Source organism: Tamandua tetradactyla, chromosome 1 (genome assembly GCF_023851605.1).
Source record: "Tamandua tetradactyla isolate mTamTet1 chromosome 1, mTamTet1.pri, whole genome shotgun sequence".
Classification (NCBI taxonomy): Eukaryota; Metazoa; Chordata; class Mammalia; order Pilosa; family Myrmecophagidae; genus Tamandua; species Tamandua tetradactyla.
In genome coordinates, this window is record NC_135327.1 from 1,853,378 (window position 1) to 1,875,381 (window position 22,004).

Consider the following 22,004-nt stretch of genomic DNA (forward strand, 5'->3'; position numbering starts at 1 on the left):
TCTGGGCCCCCCTCCTCCCTCTGGGCCCCATGCTGGCCAAGCCCCCCAGTGTGTGCAGGAGGCAGAAACATGTCTAACCAATATCTACCCAATGCCTACTGTGCCTGGGACACGGTCCTGAGCAGCAGGAAGGCATCTGTGAGTAAAAACCAGGCCAAAATGCCCATCCTCTGGAGCACACACTCTAGGGTGAGGAAGACAGAGCCACCCCTCGAGTTGCTTAGGAAGGAGAGAGCCAGGAGAGTGAAGCAGGAAGTAGCACAGCTGCCAGGAGAGCTCCGTGCAGGGACCCAAGGCTCACAGGGGACAGGCTCGGGGTGGGGGGCCGGGGGAGCTCAAGAAGATCCCATCGAAGACGTCGTGTCCAGGCTTCAGTTAGGGCCATGAAATCACCACTGCATGGGGCCGAGGGCCGCGGTGGGTGGGGCGCTGGCCAGTGACTCAGGCAGCGTGGTAAAGGTGGTCTCAGCAGGAGGGCCTTGGGCCGCCACAACAGATAGATTTCTGTGTTAACTTTAGAAGGTAATAAAAATTTTAATTAAACATTCACCAGGTTCCCAAAGGGCAGCCATCATGAAAAAATAATCTGTGTCATTTTCTCTTAGAAATGGCCAGTTTCAGAGACGGCCTTGGAAAATAAATGGGGAAAGAAGGCTAAAAAAGTGTAAGGCCGTGTCTCAGCCAGGCTGGAGACAAGACATGGAGAATTAGACCTTCTTTCCTCCCCACCTCCCTCCACCGCTCTCGGGAATATCTGCTTTCCGCGGAGCTGCCTGTGGAAAGAGCACGAAGCCGCCCCAGGGGACCCGGGCCAGTTCTAGGCTTGGGGGCTGAGGGGGAGGGCCTCGGGGAACGTGGTCCCCAGAGCGGGGCCTGTGGAACCCGCTGGTCACGAGCGGCGGACACTCAGCTCAAACCGGTCACTCACGGCGGCCTCGGACCTGCTGCGGTCTGCTTCAATGCCAGGAGGTACCCCATGTCCATGCAGGGCCCCGAGTCCAGGTGAGCATCCCCCAGCTAAGCCGCCACAGGGCCACCTCCGTTCCCAAAGCCCCTCACAGTCCCGGGACCGACGTGGCGCTGGTTGGCCTGACTCGGCTCCACACCAGCCCTGAAGCCAAGCTCTGCGGCAGGAGGATCATGCGTCCCCGCTATCCAGGCCTGGGCCACAAGGCCTGAGGGGGATAGGCGGCCTGAAATAGAGAGGGGCTGGACAGCGCCGCACTGCCATTGTCCAGGCCGGCTCCTCAGGGAGCTTTTCCAGCTCCACAGCCCGGCTGGGTCTGAAGGGAAGGAGCCATCCCGGGTGGGATTTGGTGCCTCAAGGAGTCTCGGTCAGGGCGCCTTGACCAGAGATGCTCCCAGGAGGTACTCCCCAGGGAGAGTCAGGCTGGACTCATGGGGTCGGGAGCCCTCTTGCTGTGTGGACCCCCGCAGCCCCCAGGCCTCCGCTGTCCCTGCCCACCACAAGGACAAGCTCTGGCGACCACACGGGCTGGGCCGGCATGAACACCTGTGGATGGCGGGCACACCTGTGGATGGCATGAACACCTGAAGATGGCATGAACACCTGTGGGCGGTGGGCACACCTGTGGATGGCATGAGCACCTGAGAATGGCAGGCACACCTGTGGATGGCGGGCACACCTGTGGATGGTGGGCACACCTGTGGGTGGCAGGCACACCTGTGGGTAGCAGGCACACCTGTGGACGGCATGAACACCTGAGGACGGCATGAACACCTGTGGGTGGCAGGCACACCTGTGGATGGCATGAACACCTGAAGATGGCATGAACACCTGAGAATGGCGGGCACACCTGTGGACTGCGGGCACACCTGTGGGCAGCGGGCACACTTGTGGATGGCATGAATACTTGTGGATGGCGGGCACACCTGTGGAAGGCATGAACACCTGAGGATGGCATGAACACCTGTGGGCAGTGGGCACACCTGTGGACAGCATGAACACCTGAAGATGGCATGAACACCTGTGGGTGGCAGGCACACCTGTAGATGGCATGAACACCTGAGGATGGCATGAACACCTGTGGGCGGCGGGCACACCTGTGGATGGCATGAACACCTGAGAATGGCGGGCACACCTGTGGGTGGCGGGCACACCTGTGGACGGCATGAACACCTGAGGGCGGTATGAATACCTGTGGACGGCGGGCACACCTGTGGATGGTGGGCACACCTGTGGACGGCATGAACACCTGAGGATGGCATGAACACCTAAGGATGGCAGGCACACCTGTGGATGGCATGAACACCTGAGGATGGCATGAACACCTGTGGGCGGCGGGCACACCTGTGGATGGCATGAACACCTGAGAATGGCAATGAACACCTGAGAATGGCAGGCACACCTGTGGATGGTGGGCACACCTGTGGGTGGCAGGCACACCTGTGGGTAGCAGGCACACCTGTGGACGGCATGAACACCTGAGGACGGCATGAACACCTGTGGGCGGCAGGCACACCTGTGGATGGCATGAACCTGAGGATGGCAGGCACACCTGTGGATGGTGGGCACACCTGTAGGTGGCAGGCACACCTGTGGGCCGCGGGCACACCTGTGGATGGCATGAACACCTATGGATGGCATGAATACCTGTGGATGGCGGGCACACCTGTGGGTGGCAGGCACATTTGTGGATGGCACGAACACCTGAGGATGGCGGGCACACCTGTGGGCGGCGGGCACACCTGTAGACAGCATGAACACCTGAGGATGGCATGAACACCTGAGGATGGCGGGCACACCTGTGAATGGTGGGCACACCTGTGGGTGGCAGGCACACCTGTGGGCCGTGGGCACACCTGTGGACGGCATGAATACCTATGAATGGCATGAATACCTGTGGATTGTGGGCACACCTGTGGGTGGCGGGCACATCTGTGGGCGGCGGGCACACTTGTGGATGGCATGAACACCTGTGGATGGCGGGCACACCTGTGGGTGGCAGGCCCACCTGTGGATGGCAGGCATACCTGTGGACGGTGGACACATCTGTGGACGGCAGGCACACCTGTGGGAGGCAGGCACACCTGTGGACGGCGGACACACCTGTGGATGGCATGAATACCTGTGGACGGCAGGCACACCTGTGAGCAGTGGGCACACCTGTGGATGGCAGGCACACCTGTGGACAGCATAAACACCTGTGGATGACATGAACACCTGTGGATGGCGTACACACCTGTGGAGGGAGGGCCATGGCAATGTTATTCACAATGGCCAAAAGAAGGAAGCACCCCAGTGTCCAGCCCCAGAGGAGTGGATGAAGAACATGTGCCGACCGTGCAACGGAACATGGGAAGGGGCCCTCGTGCTACAGCATACATGGAACTCGAGGACGGCATGTGAGTGAGGCCGCCAGACATAAAAGGACGGACGCTGTGTGATTTCACCTCTGGGAAACATTTAGAACGATTACATTAAGAGGGAAGGGAAGTCAACACGGGTGCTGGGGCCTGGCGGGGGGAAGTTCCAGTCACGGATGGTGTGACGGTGGCACTGTGTGAACATGATTAATTCCACTGAATTACATGCTCGAAAATGGCCAAAAGGGAGGATTTTTAGTTGTAGATATACTGCCACAATAAAAAGTATTTAAATGTAAATTTGAAGAAAGGAGGCCAGGGAAGTGCATGGTCAGGCCTGCTGTGGGCAGCGTGAGGCCCCTGGACACAGGCGCAGGGGCACGGAGGGCCGACAGCGTAGGGTGCGGGGGACAGAGGACCTGCCTGGGCCAGGCCTCGCCAGCCGCCTCCCGTGCATCCATGAGTCCTGACGGCAGCCAAAGCCAGAGCCCGACCCTCAATCACAGACGCCGGAAGCGACGGTCAATGAGACGAATGCGCTGCCTGAAGACACGCAACACGACCGGGCCAGCCTGAAACCAGGTCCCCTCGCCATGGCTTCATCCCCCGTCTGAACACCCCCACATCCAGCAAGTCACAGCGAAAACGATGCATGGTCCATCGTCCAGAGCAGACATTTCCACAACAGTGGCCTGGCCTCAAATTCTTTCGCACCTGTTTTGAGCTACTGATCTTTGGCAAGTTTCTTACATCTCTCCTAGCTGCATTATCGTCTCTAAAAGACAAACAATAGTCGCCCGAGACTGCAGGAGCGTGCACGCGGAAAAGTGGCTGGAAACTGCAAAGTGCTGCCTGGGTGTAAATAATCACAATAATATCCCGAGACGAGGAGGCCAGTTAATGCTTTAGTATTAAATGCTGTGGATGGTGTAATGGTTTGTGTTGATGCCACGACAGATTCTCAGCGGGAACAATGCCATCTGCCTGCAAATGTTGTGATGTGGGAAAGCAGAAGCACTCTTTATCCAATTATCTTCCTTATGAAGATGTACCGAAGTACAATTAATTCCCGACCTCGCCATAATTTTGTTAATTAGTGGTAAAAATAGCCACATCTTCCCAGTGTCTGTGCTATTGTATACTAAGCACTGCTTCCCATCTCTTAATATGCTAATACACTGGTAATTGAAAGCACCAGGATCCCACAAATGACTTGGTGGGGGAGGATCACAGCATCTGCCACCTGACCCTGGGGCTCCTGGGCACACAAGGGGGAGGGGCTGGACTCTCACTGCTCGGCCCTCCCTCCCCCTCCCCCTCCCTCCCCCCCTACCCCCTCCCCCTCCCTCCTGCCTCCCCCTTACCCCCTCAGTCAGCTCCACAGGAGCTAAAGCAGAACCGGCTTCATGCCTGGGGCCGCAGCACCTGAGCCCGGTGTGGACAGGTGCGCTGAGCTGACACGGATTGGCTGCATTGGGCTCGGGGAGGAGCTCACAGGAGGAGCACAGCTCTTGCCTCCCGAAGGCCATGGGGTGGCTGGACACTGACCTGGGGGCAGGTGTCCCAGGTTTATGTTAACTTTTGGATTTGGTATGCCCATCAATCATCTGGCTAAGAAGAGTCTCTAATCACTTCTGCTTCCCTCCCCACCTCCTGTCAAGGACAGGACACCTCTTCATCCATCCATGCCACCCCCTGGTCACTGTCAACAAGTCACATCTCAGGAGCAGCTGGCAAGCCCTGCAGACTGGCGGCCCTCTGGAAGGCCACACTGCTCTTGGGTTTTGGGGGAGATGGGGCTTGGGGATGCCAGGTCTCTGATTCCAGGATGAATCCTCAGGCACTGCTGCACTTCCTGGCCCTGGCTCCTGCTGATGCCACAGCTGAAATATGAAACCTAGGTGTGCACCAAGGGTAAGTGGGGGGCGCACTGGATGCATGGCTGCGCGAAGGCACTTCGTCAGTGGTACTCCTTCACACAAGGAGCCCCCTGAGAGGATGCAAACATGGCGTGGCCAAAAAGCAGTTGGATGTATTTTATCCTCCTGCAGAAAGTTCACACATGGTCAGACTGTGGATGCCGAGCACGCTGGGAAGGGCTGGGGTGGCTGTTCAACCTCCTGGCCTCAGTCCCCTCCTGGTCATCCAATAAAGGGCACAGGCAGGCCAGCACTTTCCAGCGTGCTTGGTGGAGCGCTGCAGAAAATTACAAGGTGTTGTGCAAAAGGCAACGCTTCGTGATAAAATAAGCTCAAGAAAAAACAAGATTAAATGATATTAAGCATTTTTTAACCCCTAAAATATCCGCTCATTTATCTATGTTCCATTCATCACCACTATTTACAAACATATTTACACTTTATAACAATTGTGACGCATAACCTTGGGTTGTGCATTTTTAAATTAACATTCAAAGTTATTTTCTAATTCAACCAAGTCACCATAATTATGTTTAGAGTTGCATGAAAATAGAAATGATTGTTGTGTCTGCTGGTAGGAGCACTCCCCCTTTTGGAACTAAAACCTGTAGACTAGAAGAGCAGAGTTCGCAGGGACAGGAAGCAAAAATTTTCGTGGTGGATCACTAGGGGTAATAGTGAGTGGTGCCACTCCCATTTCCACCCCTTGGTTCCTGGACCCATGGATCCTGGCTATGGGAGAAACAGCACCATACAGCGGACGCTGATTCAGAGCACACACAGCCTCCTGGAGAACATCACCCCAGCCCTTCAAGGTATTCCCACCTAGTTGGCACCATAACTGAGTTTTCAAAAGGCCATTCCACCGTTCCATCAACCAGCTGCCTCTGGATGATGGGGAACACAGTAAGACCAGAGGATTCCATGAGCATGTGCCCATTCTCGTACTTCATTTGCTGTGAAGCGTGTTCCTTGATCAGAAGCAATGCTATGCAGAATACCATGATGATGGATAAGGCATTCTGTAAGCCCATGGAGGGTGGTTTTGGCAGAAGTATTGCATGCAGGGAAAGCAAACCCATATCCAGAGTATGTGTCTGTTCCAGTTAGAACAAATCACTGCCCTTTCCCTGAAGGGAGTGGTCCAGTGTAATCAACCTGCCACCATGTAGCTGGCTGGTCACCTCGGGGAATGGTGCCATATTGGGGGCTGAGTGTATGTCTCTGCTGCTGGCAGATTGGGCACTCAGCAGTGGCTGTAGCCAGGTCAGCCTTGGTGAGTGGAAGTCCATGTTGCTGAGCCCATGCATAACCTCCATCCCTACCACCATGACCACTTTGTTCATGAGCCCATTGGGCATGACAGGAGTTGCTGGGGAAAGAGGCTGACTGGTATCCACAGAGCGGGTCATCTTATCCACTTGATTATTAAAACCTTCCTCTGCTGAAGTCACCCTCTGGTGTGCATTCACATGGGACACAAATATCTTCATGTTTTTAGCCTACTCAAAAAGGTCTATCCACATACTTCTTCCCTGACCTCTTTGTCACCAATTTTCCAATTATGGTCTTTCCAAGTCCCTGACCATCCAGCCAAACCATTAGCAACAGCCCATGAGTCAGTATACAAACGCACCTCTGGCCAGTTTTCCTTCCAAGCAAAATGAACAACCAGGTGCACTGCTCGAAGTTCTACCCACTGGGAGGATTTCCCCTCACCACTGTCCTTCAAGGACACCCCAGAAAGGGGTTGTAATGCTGCAGCTGTCCACTTTCGGGTGGTACCTGCATATCGTGCTGAACCATCTGTAAACCAGGCCCGAGTTTTCTCTTCCTCAGTCAATTCACTGTAAGGAACTCCCCAAGAGGCCATAGCTCTGGTCTGGGAAAGAGAAGGTAATGCAGCAGGAGTGGACACCATGGGCATTGGGGCCACTTCCTCATGTAACTCACTTGTGCCTTCAGGACCTGCTCTGGCCCTATCTCATATACCATTTCCATTTTACAATAGAGTGCTGCTGTGCACGCTCAACTTTATGGCTTGGTGGGTCAGACAACACCCAGCTCATAATAGGCAACTTAGGTCTCACAGTAACTTGGTGGCCCATGGTTAAGCGTTCAGTCTCTACTAAGGCCCAGTAGCAGGCCAAAAGCTGTTTCTCAAAAGGAGAGTAGTTATCTGCAGCTGATGGTAAGGCTTTGCTCCAAAATCCTAAGGGTCTGCATTGTGATTCTCCTATAAGGGCCTGCCAGAGGCTCCAAACAGCATCTCTATTTGCCACTGACACTTCCAGCACCATTGGATCTGCTGGATCATATGGCCCAAGGGGCAGAGCAGCTTCTACAGCAGCCTGAACCTGTCACAGAGCCTCCTCTTGTTCAGGTCCCTACTCAAAATTAACAGCTTTTCTGGTCACTCAATAATTGGGCCGGAGTAGCACACCCAAATGAGGAATATGTTGTCACCAAAATCCAAAGAGACCAACTAGGTCTTGTGCCTCTTTTTTGGTTGTAGGAGGGGCCAGATGCAGCAACTTATCCTTCACCTTAGAAGGGATATCTCAACATGCCCCCACCCTTGGACTAGAAATTTCACTGAGGTGGATTTTTATTACATTTTTGTTGGATTTACCTCCCATCCTCTGGCATACACATGCTTTACGTTTAAGTCTAGAGTAGTTGCTACTTCTTGCTCACTAGGTCCAATCAACATAATAGCATCAATATAATGGGCCAGTGTGATGTCTTGTGGGAGGGAGAAACGATCAAGGTCCCTGTGGACAAGATTATGACATAGGGCTGGAGAGTTTATATACCCCTGAGTTAGGACAGTGAAAGTAAATTGCTGACCTTGCCAGCTAAAAGCAAACTGTTTCTGGTGGTCCTTACTGACAGCTATTGAGAAAAAAACATTTGCCAGATCAGTAGCTGCATACCAGGTACCACGGGATATACTGATTTGCTCAAGCAATGATACCACATCCAGAACAGCAGCTGCAATTGGAGTCACCACCTGCTTGAGCTTACAATAATCCACTGTCATCCTCCAAGACCCATCTGTTTTCTGCACAGGCTAAATAGGAGAATTGAGTGGGGATGTGGTGGGAATCAACACTGTTGCATCCTTCAAGTCCTTAAGAGAGGCATTAATCTCTGCAATCCCTCCAGGAATCCGGTATCGTTTCTGGTTTACTATTTTGCTGTGTAGGGGCAGTTCTAGTGGCTTCCACCTGGCTTTTCCCACCATGGTAACCATCACTCCATGAGTTACAGAGCCAATGTGGGGATTCTGCTGGTCGCTCAGTACGTATATTCCAATTATGCATTCTGGAACTGGGGAAACAACCACCAAATAGTCCATGGGCCCACTGGACCCTGAGAGACAGACTTGAGCTAAAACTCCATCAATCACCTGACCTCCATAAGCCCCCACTCTGACTGATGGACCAGAGTGACATTTTGGGTCCCCTGGAATTAATGTCACTTCTGAGCCACTGTCTAATAATCCCCCAAATATCTGATCATTTCCTTTTCTCCAGTGCACAGTCACCCTAGTAAAAGACCATCGGTCTCCTTGGGGAAGGCTGGGAGGGAGGTTAATGGTGTAGATCCTGGGCAGTGTAAAAAGTCCTTCCCCAAGGGCACCCTGCCCTCCCCTCATTCAAGGGGCTCTGGGTCTGTAAACTGTCTCGAGTCTGGGAATTAAGGGGCCATGACTCTGTTTTTGTAATTCAAGTTAGACTTCTGTTCACTTGACCTGGAATTCTTCTGTTTCTACAGCTAAAGCAAGAATTTAGTAGACTGCCCATCTATTATCTTCTAGGTAACCCATGATTTACTATCCAATGCCACAAATCTCTGCGAGTCAGATTATTGTGACGTCTGCTTTGAGTTTGCTGTCTATTATAATAGCCACGTCTACCCTGTCTTTGGCAATTAAGTGCTGCCACCTGACTTTTGCCTATTTGGGATCCTGTCATCCCCATTGTGTTTAAGGATTCCAGCTCAGTGACAGCAGTTCCTACAGTAATATCTGACCTACAGAGAAGTGCAACCACAGAGCTCTTCAGGGATAATGGTGCTAGTCTCACAAATTTATTTCTTACTGTTCTGGTAAAAGGTGCATCCTCTGGACATTCCTGGGGTGTAAGAGCAGGCTTTGCATGATAAATCCACTCTAACACTCCAGTCTTTCTAAGCCTCTGGATCCCCTCATCTACATCATACCAGGGTAATTCTGGCATTTCAACCTCAGGTAATGTTGGCCACCTTTTGATCCATGTTTCAACCAACCATCCAAACAAACTGTTAATGCCTTTTCTAACCGCTCGAGCTATAACATTGAATGCAGAATCTCTGCTTAGTGGGCACATAGCAATAAATTCAGCCTGATCCAGCCTTATATTCCTCCCATCATTATCCCACACCCTTAATATCCATTGCCACACATTTTCTCCTGATTTCTGTCCATATAGATTAGAAAATTCATGCAGTTATTTTGGAGGATAGCGTAGTTTCTCATAGGTGATACCTCACCTTTCGGGGCCTGTTTGGACTTTAGTCTAGTTATAGGTCTGGAAGAAAAGAGGGGTGGTGGGGGTGGGTCATGAAAAGAAATAGAAGTGTCTTTCAAGCCAAGTACCTCAGGGCCTTCCATTGCAGTTTCATCTGGTGAAACCGGATTAGTCACTCCACACAGAGGAGTGAGGACTTCTTCCCCAGGGGAGGTGGTTCCAGGGTTAGCAGGCAGTGAAGGGTTAATCTTGTCAGGTGGAGGTTGGATGGCAGACTCCTCTGGGCAGACTGGAGTCCAGGAAGCTCTTTCCTCAGGACAGCCCATTACAGGTCTGCCTAGCAAAGGCTCAGCGGTTTCTACGATCCCCTCTCCCCACTGCCATCATTATCAAGCCATATATCCCCATCCCTGTTTCAGGGTCCCATTCTTTTCCCATCAAAACCCTTACTTTAACAACAGACACCCTGGAAGGTTGAGATTTTAGTTTACGTTGTAAATCTACTACTTGCACAATGAGGCTCTGTGTCTGCTTTTCAGAGATCTCAAGTCTGCAACCAAAGGAAATAAGATTTTCTTTCAAGGCCCACATGGAAACTTTCACATCATTCATATGGTACTGAAGGTGCGAATTTGAAGTCTTCGGCTTATGCCTTTCCCTCATCACTGTATCTTCCGTATCTAACAACAACTAGCCAACACCCTTATACCTCTTAATTCCACAAAACTCCGTAAATCTGTCAAAAGCATTATCACCCAGCACTTTGCCTCGTGTAAGTGCACGATTAGCAGAATCTTACAGTGTTATTTGCGTATCTCTCTTGCGAACTCACCCAATGGACTGTCAGCACCATCTTGATGACTGGAAACAGAGTTCTTTAGTGGATCCCAGATGTAATCAGCCGCAGCTGCAATCAACTGACCGATGATTTAATACACCAGCCTTCCGGTTTATGAACCAGCCACGAAATGCCCTTGCAGCAATGGTCAGGCCAGTGCCTGCCTGACCAGTAACTGGGCATCATCACTTGGCCATGTTGACACCAGAACCTCAGCTTCATGGACTGGGATTGCATTTTCCACCAGCCCGGGGGACAGGTCTCAGAGATGGCTTGAGTAGACCTGGGAAGCATCAGCCGCAATAGAATGCAGTAACTGGTACACTTGAGGAGCCTGTGGGCTTGGGCTCAGGTCCACAGAGGGCCAATGGGCAGAGTGAATCTCCAGGGCACCATGGGGATACACAGCTCCCCAAACGTCTTTCTTTTCTGTCCATGGCCAATGGGCATCCTGAAGGTCATCAGGGACAAAAGGAATCTGCCAGGACTAATGCAGTGCCCGTGTGCCCAGGCCCGTGCAGGCTCTGTGGAGGAGGCCACAGGAGGAGAGGCGGCCCTCTTTGGGGGAATGAAGCTAAGCTGCTTAACAGGTCCCAGGAACTAGGGGGTGATTTAGCATTTATATCAAGTGCCACAAAAAAGCTCTGTGCATTTTGGCCTAATAAATCCTCTTCTGGAAATCTGTGAAAAGGATTGAATATAAAATGCAGGGGGCAGATATCTTTATATAAAAATTAAATTATTCATAATTGGAGGTGAGGGAGAATGCAATAAATTGGAGACCAAGAATTAGAGTGGGTACAAATAAATTCCCTTCTCTCCATCTGAAGAACTAGTGCATCTGATGCAGTCATTAAAAGTCAGGCTCATGAAAAGACTTCAGTGTGGGAAAACTCATGTAAGAGCACAAGGCAGGATACAAATTTGTACATTTTGCACATCTTTGACTGCATGAATAAATTGCGTATTTTTAGAAACTGAAAGGAAATACCCTAAAATGTTAAATGGAGCAGCAGAACGAGGTGGGGAGGTTCGCAAAGGCAGAGCTAACAATGTTAGAACAATCCGAGGTAGCAAATGAGGGGCAGGTGAGGCTTTTCTGTGCGCAGAGCCCACCTGGAAGCCAAGGCTAGCAGCTCAGAGGAAGGCAAGGTTGCAACGAGAAGAGGTCACAGCGAGACCCTCTCCCAGACCCAGAGTGGCCCAGTTCCGGTCTTCCATCACTTTCATTGCGATAACCACTCAAATCTGTTCCTGGTTTTTGTAAGGCAGAAGCTTGGGTGGGCTTGATAGAGCCCTCTGCACAGGGTCCCACGAGGCTGAAATCAAAGGTCGCAGGGCTGTCACTTAGTGGGGGCTGCGGGAGGGGTCACCCCCAACTCGCTCAGGCCTGGGCTGCATTTGGTGCCGCGCTGCAGGGCTCTGTCGTAGCTGCACACCGGCCTTTGGGTCTCGGCGCCTCCCCCGTGCCTTCTGGTGCCTTCCAGCAACGCTGCACAAATCCTTCTCGCACCTGGAATCTGACACTTCCTCCAGCCACATCTTCCCGACTCCAGCCAGAGAAGGTTCTCTCTTGTTAGGGTGCCTCTGACCGAGCGGGGCCCACCCCAGTGACTTCCCTTTCTGAGGTCATCAGTGGCCACCCCGGTGCCCTCCCACCCCTTCTATAACCGTGTCTGCAAAGCTCTCTGCCATGTCCCCCAGCGTGTTCACAGGCTCCAGGGACTCAGTGTGAGCATTCTCAGGGGGCCCCTCTTTCAGGAGTACCCGCCCTTGTTCCCAGCAGGTCAGGCCACCCGCCCTGCTCTGCTCCATGAGCAGACCATGAGCCCAGAGGGGCTCCCTCCAAATGCTTCCCCGGAGCCAGCCCTCACTCACCGAGCTGACTGCAGCCTGCAGGGCCACCTCTAATCGGCTTCTCCCCAAGAAAGCTGCATCCACGGGATCCCACTGGACGGTCGTGCAGCCGGCACCAAGCAGGCTGCAGCCACCCAAATAAACATGGAAGAAGAGGAAAGATGCTTCATCTGCTGACCTTGCCCTCTGCCAGGTGACCCTGCCTCCGAAGACTGGCCCTCGAGACGCGATGGGCAGTGTCCCTGGGGAGCAGCAACCGCTATTGGCCGGTTCCCGTGGCCTGACCCGGATCCGCTTAACCAGAACCTCCAGCACCAGGGCCCAAGAACCTGAATTCTAAACACACCCTCCTCTCGCCTCGGTGGTTCTCGTTGCATTGGTTAGAGTAGTGCCCCAAGCCATAAGGCCAGCAAGTGGCTCATAGAAAGGGGTGCGCCCTACAGAAGGGAGAACCAGAGGGTGGGCCTGCAACGAACGGAGCATCCCGAGGAAGCTGAGAGGATGGACTACTCACCCCAGCCCGGGGAGGGGCAGGGAGGCTCAGCTGCACAAGGCAGGACAAATGGGGCAGAGCTCCCTGGAGCTCCAAGCTCAGGGCAGGGGGAGGCACAGGCCTTTCTGAGCAGAAGCGATGCCTCCAGCGCGGCGGAGGGTAAGTGGGACCCAAAGCTGCGCCCCTGAAAAGACAGAAGGCTGGTGCCTCGGGGCAGGTGGGCCTCCTTCACAGCTCACCGGCTGACTTCCACCTGGAAATAGCATATTCTCTCTCTGAGGTTTCCTTTCTCCCCGAGGCTCCTGTGAGGATGAGCAGAGCTGTCTCACAGAACGGGGTTAGATTGTTAACACCTGTATCAGTTAAGACTGCTTTGGGCTGCAAATGGGAAACTCAGGACGAAACCCAGAGATTGACTCATATTTGCAAAGGTTCAGCTGCTCACCCATGTCGCAGCAGAGGTCTTAGTGCTTCTCTGAGCCAGGGCTTCTCAAGCCTCTGACCCTGCTAAAATGCAGATTTTCATCCAGTCAGTCCAGAGTGGAGCCTACAGTTCTGCATTTCTAATAATCCGGCTCATTGTGCAAACTTTGGGCAATGAAACTCTTGATCTTTCTGTCCTTACAGAATGGCCACTATAGCTCCAGCCGTCACACCTACAGTTAAGGCAAGAAGGGACAGGACAGAAGGATATGCCAGCCATATCTGCTTCTTTAACCCAGGAAAAACAAAGCTTTGTCGTGAGCTGCTGCTCAGGGGAGTGAGTGGCAGGACTGTCATGCTGGGTTTAGCACTGGGGCCTCAGCCCAATCTCGGTTCCCCCCGAGGTGGCACACTGCCTCCCTGCGCGCCATCGGGAGCCTTCAGCGAGGACGGAAAGGATAGATGTCGGAAACACGTGCAGCAGGCACCGTGGTGTGGTATGACAAAAGCCCTCATCACAACGCGAACTCTCAGGACACGGCAGTGGCCTCGGTCCCTCCCCACCAACGCCATCCACAGCCCGACAGCCCTGCAGGCCCGTGGACGGCCTTGCAGCCTGTGAGGATGCACCACACTTAGATGGCCAGCCTCCCGGGTTCACACGGCTGCAGGGGCGAAGCCGGAGCAAACAGCCGGCGCCCCCCCTCTTCGCAGTACGCATTCCCCAGGGGACAGAATTCCAGCCTCAGTGAACCCAGCATCGGCCTCGGCAAAAGGCACACGGGCCCTCCTTGGGGTGCTTCAAGGAGAGGCCTCCTCCTCCTTGACTCGTGCAAATCAGACCGGCGTCAGGCAGGCACCCTGGGAGACCAGCCGGGAAGAGAACGCTCCTTCCTGGAAAGTCTCACATCTGTTCCCTTCTCCAGGGCCAAAAGCAGGGAGACCCCAGAGGAACCTGGAAGCTATGGAAACCGACCTCACCCGCGGCCTTCTCATGAGGAGACAGGTGGTGGGAGCTTGACATCTGCTAGAAACCAGGATCCTCCAGCCCGTGGGTGGGGCTGGCCTAATGGAGCCTTGCTTCCCTTGTCATTTGTTTTAGCCACGAGCCAGGCCACGCACTAGCATTCTCACAAGGCCTGTTCTGCGGAGAGAGAAGCAGAGGCCCAGAAAGGCAGGCTCTGAGAGTCTGATCTGAGTTTGTCTGGCTGGCAGACTCCGTGTTTAGAGCTAGCTAAAGGCCACAACCTGTGGGAACTGCAAAAGTCAAAAATGCCCTTTAGGAGGCAGTTAGGGGCAGAAAAAAAATTCAACAGGGTTTGAAGTCCGAAGGCCTGAGTTTAAATCCTGGTGCTTTTTCTACTCAGTAGTTCCAAGGTGACTGAGCCAGCTTCACACTCGGGTGACCCAGACTTGGTCTTTGCTGATTTGGGCCATGGGAACAGAGCTATAATAATAACAAGACTGAAGGAGAGGCAGGCACTGGTGTGGTTGCTTTATGTGCATTAACTCACGTGCAACAAGCCCAAGATAGGTTTATAGCATCATCATCCCCATTTTTCAGATGGGGAAAAAAGGGGCACAGAGAGATCAAGTAAGTTGCCCAAGGTCACACAGCTGGCAGAGCTAAGATTCCAACGCCAACACTCTGGCCCTGAGCCCACGCACACCTCGACTCTGCTCCCAGCATTTGCCAGCCTTTTAAGCCTTAGGCCAAGCGGGGTCCAATTTCCACGTCCAGGCACTTTTATTCCCAGCTCACACAGGAAGGTTGTGTGACCTGCTCGAAGACAGAGCCATCCACCCTCTGAGACCGAGCGGGGCGCCAGCAGCCCCTCTGCGGATTCCCCGCCCCCACCTTCCGCAGCTCATCTTCCTGCAAGGGCCCCCCGATGGACCCCCCCAGCCCTCCGAACGCCCCCCCAAGGGCACAGCCCCCCACCCCACCCCATGCATTCTGCGGCAGGAAAACCATCTCAGCATCTCACCGTTTTAATTTCTGCCAAGCCGTAGGAGTGACGCAAAGAGCATTTTTTATTTTGTGCTTTTAATAACACGTAATTACCTTTCCTCAATCATCCCGGTGGAATGTGCGCTTTTCAATCTAACATTGATGCTTGAAAAAACGGGGTGGGGGAATGGATGAGACTATCTGCAATGCCCGGAAAGAAGCTTTTTTTAGCTCTCTGGATGGGAGAGCACACGTAGATGGGTTTAATGTTTGTGTTGCTGATGGTCGTTCCTTGTGAGAGTCTGCCATGAATAAAAAATGCGAGTCGGGGGGCAGGGAGGAGTAAAGGCTCCCTGACGTCCCTGAGGCCCGTCCGACCTGGCCAGGCAGCCGCAGGGACCCCATCACCCGCCCCGAGCGGGCACGGCCCCGGAGCCAAGCCTCGTCCGCTCCACTTGCCCTCCACCAGTGGATCCATCGCTGTTCTGGCCTTCGTTCTGAAGGGATGGACATCTGCACAGCCCACGGGAAGAGGGAGCAGCACGCAGGACAGACACTCCCTGCGGCATCAGCCCACAAGCCCGACAGGGACTGGCCCGCGGAGCTGAATCTCAGCTGAAGGAGCTTTATTCAGACGGGCCCAGAGAGCACCGCCTGTGCCAGGTGACTGACAAGCAGGAGAGCAATGGCACACAAATCTTCGTAGCAACCATTCAAGAAGCAACAGAATAAAGATGGGGTTCCAGGGCATCCAGTTGGCTGCATGTGAACTGTTCAAGCCATCACTGCATGCCCAGCGAGCTAATATTAATGGTTAATGTTACTGGTTAATATTCCTGGTTATCAGGTTCGAATGTAATAAAGCAATAGTAACCAGACCTAATATTTACTGGGAGGTGGCTTCTCTTTGGATACCTTTATGTCCTTTCACATTTACAACATCCCCCAGAGGTAAATGCTATCATTGAACCCACTTGACAATGAGGAAACTGAGGCACAGGACGCTTATGCTTCTTGCCCAGGTCACTACACTGGAAATTGGTGGCATCTAGTCCAGGGAGCCTGGCTCCAGTGCCCACAATTTCAGTAGCAACCAGGACAGCAAGAGCTCAGGACAGTGGTTAAAAGGACCAGCTTTGCAGTCAGATGACCTGAGCGGGAAAGCCAGGTGTGTGATTTTTATTTCCCCTATAGTCACAACACTGTGAGCCCGGAACTAGCACCGCAGGTCTCCAGGGCCAGGTGTGCAGGGACGGGATCCTGGAGGCCCTGCCCGAGCTCAGGCCGCTGGGCCCTAGAGCCCTGCCTCCAGCTGTGAGTGCCCAGAGGGTGGCCCCTTCCCCACCGTCCCCCACCCCGTCCCCACCCTCCCCCACCCCGTGTCCTCCATAGATGGGGGACAGGGCGGAGTCTGGGGGGCAGGAGGTGAGCAGGGCTGAGGACCTCCCGGACACCACGGCAACCATTTAGGGTCCAAGGTGTCCAGTGTCCCCCCAAGGGGCCCCCAGGACTGGTCGGCCACAGCCCCCCCAGACCGACAATTCCCCACACGGGACTTAGCGCGGAAAGGCTCCACCTTGATTTGGGTTTGGTCAAAACCCCTGGAATGGGAACGGAGAGCGGAGTGGGCACTGTGGACAGGAACCTGGTCGTCCCGCAGGTGTGGAGTGTGGGATGACCCTTCAAACTGCAGCCCATGCCTAGAGAATTCCCCGCAGTTAGGGGCACAGGTCTGCACACGCACGTGTGCCCGGGTGGAAACAGGCCAAATGCTGTCAGCCCAGGAGCGGAGGGATGAAATAGGGGCGCATGCACAGCGGGGTACCAGCCATAGAAAACGATGAGCGCTGATGCACTACCACCTGGGTGAACCCCAAAAACATGATGCTAAGTGAAATAAATCGTCACAAAGGACCGCATATTGTATGAGTCCATGTACACGAAATGGCCAGAATAGTGAGACAGAAAATAGGTAAGTGGCAGCCTAGGGCTGGGGCAGCAGGGAATTGGGGGTGACAGCTAAAGGATACGGGGTTTCTTTCTGAGGTGATGCAAATGTTCTAAAATTGACTGTGGCAAGAGTTTCACATCCCTGTGAAAACACCAAAAGCGAATGAATTTTTCACCTTAAATGGGTGGCTTGTGTGACGCACGAATCAGATTGCACTATAGCTGTTTAGAAAAAAACAGTACTGGGAAATTGAGAAAGGGAATGTAACAAAGTTACACATTCCTTAAAAGTTTCATCCTTTAATTAAAAAACCAACCAGACTTATTCCTTCTCTCCTCCCCATATGGGCCGGTGTAGAGTTGAGAGGGAGCGTTGGAAGGGCAGCTGTGTGGTGGGGGGCTGGGGGGAAAGCTGGGCCTGGGGGACCTGTGCCGGGCTGGGGGGACCTGCGCCGGGCTGGGGGGACCTGCGCCAGGCTGGGGGGACAGCCGGGCTTGGGGGACCTGTGCCAGGCTGGGGGGACAGCCGGGCTGGGGGGCCTATGCCGGGCTGGGGGGACCTGTGCCGGGCTGGGGGGCCTGTGCCAGGCTGGGGGGACAGCCAGGCTGGGGGGACCTGTGCCGGGCTGGGGGGACCTGTGCCGGGCTGGGGGGACCTGCGCCAGGCTGGGGGGACAGCCGGGCTGGGGGGACCTGTGCCAGGCTGGGGGGACCTGTGCCAGGCTGGGGGGACCTGTGCCGGGCTGGGGGGACCTGTGCCAGGCTGGGGGGACCTGTGCCGGTTGGGGTGACCTGTGCCGGGCTGGGGGGACAGCCGGGCTGGGGGACCTGTGCCGGTTGGGGGGACCTGTGCCGGTTGGGGGGACCTGTGCGGGCTGGGGGACCTGTGCCAGGCTGGGGGACAGCCAGGCTGGGGGGGCGGCGGGGGGACCTGTGCCGGGCTGGGGGGCCTATGCCGGGCTGGGGGGACAGCCGGGCTGGGGGAACCTGTGCCGGTTGGGGGGACCTGTGCCGGTTGGGGGGACCTGTGCCGGTTGGGGGGACCTGTGCCGGTTGGGGTGACCTGTGCCGGGCTGGGGGGACAGCCGGTTGGGAGGACCTGTGCCGGTTGGGGGGAACTGTGCCGGGCTGGGGGACCTGTGCGGGGCTGCGTCTCTTGTGAGAGCCTGAGGCGTCGCCCCTCACAGCTCGCTGAGATCCGAAGTGAAGCCTCACTCTTTCCTTCTCCCCTTGTGCAGCCATGGGGACTGGAGCACAGAGGAGTTAAGTCACTTCCCCGGGCCAACAGCTCATGGCTGCAGAGGCAGGTTAGCAGCCAAGCATGCGGTTTCGGGGCCCACCCGCCTCTCGGACCCCATGCACAGGCCTCCGCCCCAGCCCAGCCCTGCCATCGGCTCACGGCCACTCCCTACCTAGCTGGTTCCTTCCCCCCCTTATTTTCATATTTTTTAGAGAAAAGTTCAATCCTGAATGAAACCAAGTTTAGTTGCAAATGAAACTGAATTGTCCACGACTGAAGGGTATAATTAGAGAATGTTAATCTCTGGGCGGTCCCCCCCCCGGCTCCCCCCCAATCAAAACTTCACTAACATTTGCCAGGGAGAATTCATCTTACCTAAAACTATAATTAAGGGCTGCTGACGGTTGCCTAGGTGACACTGAAAAACAGAAAAAATTCTCCACCATAGCTCCCCACCCGGCAGCCAAATAAGTCAACAGGTTGCCCAGGAGACTGTTTCCTTGACAACATGAGGATGGAGGGGACAGAGGAGTTGGGAGGTGTCAGAGCAACAACGCTCTCTACATTAAAGAAGCAAAGGCCCCTTTGACGGCTGTCCTGACTGCCCCTGAGTGACCCCTGTCCAAGGTGCTGGCGGCTGGGGGATGGCAAAATTCAAGGCTGCCTCTAGCCAGGCACTCCTGGGGCGGATTTCCATTCATGGGGAATCAGGCTGCAAGCCTTCTGACGAAGGAAAGAAGACCTGTTTCTTCTTCAGCTCGTTGCACAGGCCCCCTGGCTGGAGGTGATGCTCCCGCTTCCTGCAGTGAGCCCAGGAACCCCGGGAGGGGCCAGACAGCTTCCCTATGGGCGCCCCCACCACCCCCAGCCGTCAGAGGGGAGGGGGTGTTTGCAGCAGTGAAAGCTGAAGGAGCCTACAGGACAGTTTCCCCACTGGCTTTGTTCTCAGGGGCCAAAGAGCCCATGGACGGTTCGGTGTGTGTCCTGGAGAAACAGGGGAGGGGACGTGTGCACACCAAGGGATGGAGGAGGGGAGAAGGCGGGTTGTGCTCAGAGCCCAGAGTCCTTGAGACGTGAATGGGGGTGTCGTGCCCTAGACACGAGCGCTCACAGAGTCGGGGCCTCAGTCTCACCAGGAGTGGCTGGGAAGGGAGCAGCAGTCCTGGGACCTACTGGGTCAACATGTGTCCCCAAAGTAACCACCGTGCGCAAATGGCCACAGGGGCCTCGCCCAAGCCTCGGGGCAATGAGACCCCAATCCTCAGGAAGGCTTGGAGTCAGTTTGAAGAGAAAATAAAGACATTTGCTCTGCTTCTTGTGCTCCTTTGTGTGGTGACAGAACTGCCCTGGCAAGGTGTGGTTTTCAGTGCTGCAGTCGTCAAACTGCTGGAGGAGTGGCCAAGGTTGAATTCGGCAGGTGAGGGGAGGGGAGGAGGGGAGGAGGGGGAGGGGAGGAGGAGAGAAGAGGAGCAGGACAATGATCCACAGGCTTCTAGGCTGGGGGATTCTGAGCCTAGTTTTCCTTCCACCAAACTCTTCTCTCTAGCACATCCCCACTGCTGCTGCTGCCTGGCAACTCATACAATGTGCTTTTTTCCCCTCGCATGGGCAGGCACCAGGAATCGAACCCGGGTCTTCGACATGGCAGGTGAGAACTCTACCTGCTGAGCCACCGTGGCCCGCCCACAAATGTGCTTTTAATTCAATTATTCTCTGCTCATAAATGACAGCGTGGTGGTGACGCTGCTCATCCTTCCAGGGGAGCAGGGGGTTCAGGAAACCCTGGTTCCAGGGCCCCAGCTCCTCCGACACTCCGACGTGACTTCAGGTTCACATCATCAGCCTGCAGCTACAATGGGCACCCGGCAGTGCACACACACCACAGGCCGCACATCTGCTCTGACAGCCAGTGCAGCAGAGGCTGGCTTTCCAGATGAGAAATCCAGGCCGGGGAAGTTGAGGCATCGCCCAGAGACTCTGGCAGATTCAGCCTGGGGGGACCTGGGACCCCACACCCCTCCCTGCACCCCTCCTCGTGCCCCCTCCCTGCTCCCCTCTTTGCACACCTCTCCTCTCCTTTCCCCATCCTATTCCTTCTTTGGTTTGGGTTAACGTCCCCTGTGGCTCATCAACTGTTGTCCTCACCTTAGGAGAGCAGTGCTCAAGTGGGGGAACCCAAATCCCCCCCAGGAGACATTTGGCCCTGTCTGAGGACATTTGGGTGGTCATCCTGGCAGGGTGCAGGGGGGCAGCGAGAGGCAGGGCTGCTCCTCCACACCCCACGAGGCACAGGCCAGCACCGAGAGGTCCAGGCACCTGGGGAGGTGGGGGGACAGCTTTATGTAATAACAGTTCATGTGGCCAAGACAGAGATGAGGCCCCAGCTAGGGTGTGACACGAAGCCAGTCTGGCTGGGTCTGGGGAGACTGGAATGCAGGTCAAGATGAGACAGGATGCAGCCTATGCCTGCAGCTGCTGTTGAGACCAAATGCGGAGCAGTTTCTTAGGCGTAGCACCTTGTTCCAGTCTGCTGGCCGTCTGAATGCAAGGAACCAGAAACGGGATGGCTTTTAAAAGGGGGAACTTAATACATTGCTAGTTTACAGTTCTAAGCCTGAGAAAATGTCCCCAATTAAAGCAAGTCTATAGAAATGTCCAATTTAAGGCATCCATGGAAAGACACCTTGGTTCAAGAAGGCCGATAACATTCAACGTTTCTTTCTCAGCTGGAAGGGCACATGGCAAACATGGCGGCATCTGCTGGCTTTCTCGTGGCTCTACAAAAGGGCTCTCTCCAAAATGCTTCCTCTTTTAAAGGACTCCAGCAAGCAACTCCACCTTCAATGGGTGGAGACACACCTCCATGGAAATCTTCTAATCAAAAGTTACCACCCACAACTGGGTGGGTCACATCTTCACGGAAACAATCAAAATGCTCCCACCCAGCAATACTGAATGACGATTAAAGGACATGGCATTTCTGGGGTCCACCACAGATTCAAACCGGCACACACCTAAACTTCCTGTAGCGTCTGGATCAGCCTGTCTGGACACTCACTTGGACGCCCCGACTCCCGGGGTCCAGACGGAACAAGGCCTCGAGATTCTCCTCGGCTTGGTGTAGTGTCAGGACACATCTCAGACTGCGGTGGCTGACAATTAAAACATATTAGTAGAGTCCCTTGAGGATCTGAAGGGAAAAATAAAAAAATCTATGGAACTATTAAACTCTCCCAACTGGGAAACCCCAGGTACCCTCTCAACCATTGGGAACTCCTCAGAAAATAGGCAAACCCTTCATTTTGAGGCTTGCCCTTACGAAATTTATTTCTATAGGGGAGCAGCTAAGACTCCCCATAATGAGGCCTAAGTGTTGCTTCTAGGAAGCCTCTCTGTTGCTCAGATGTGGTCTCTCTCACTAGGCCCAGCTCTGCAAGGAAAATAGTTGCCTTCCCTCCTTCACGCTACAAGCCATTCAGACAGCATGGGGCG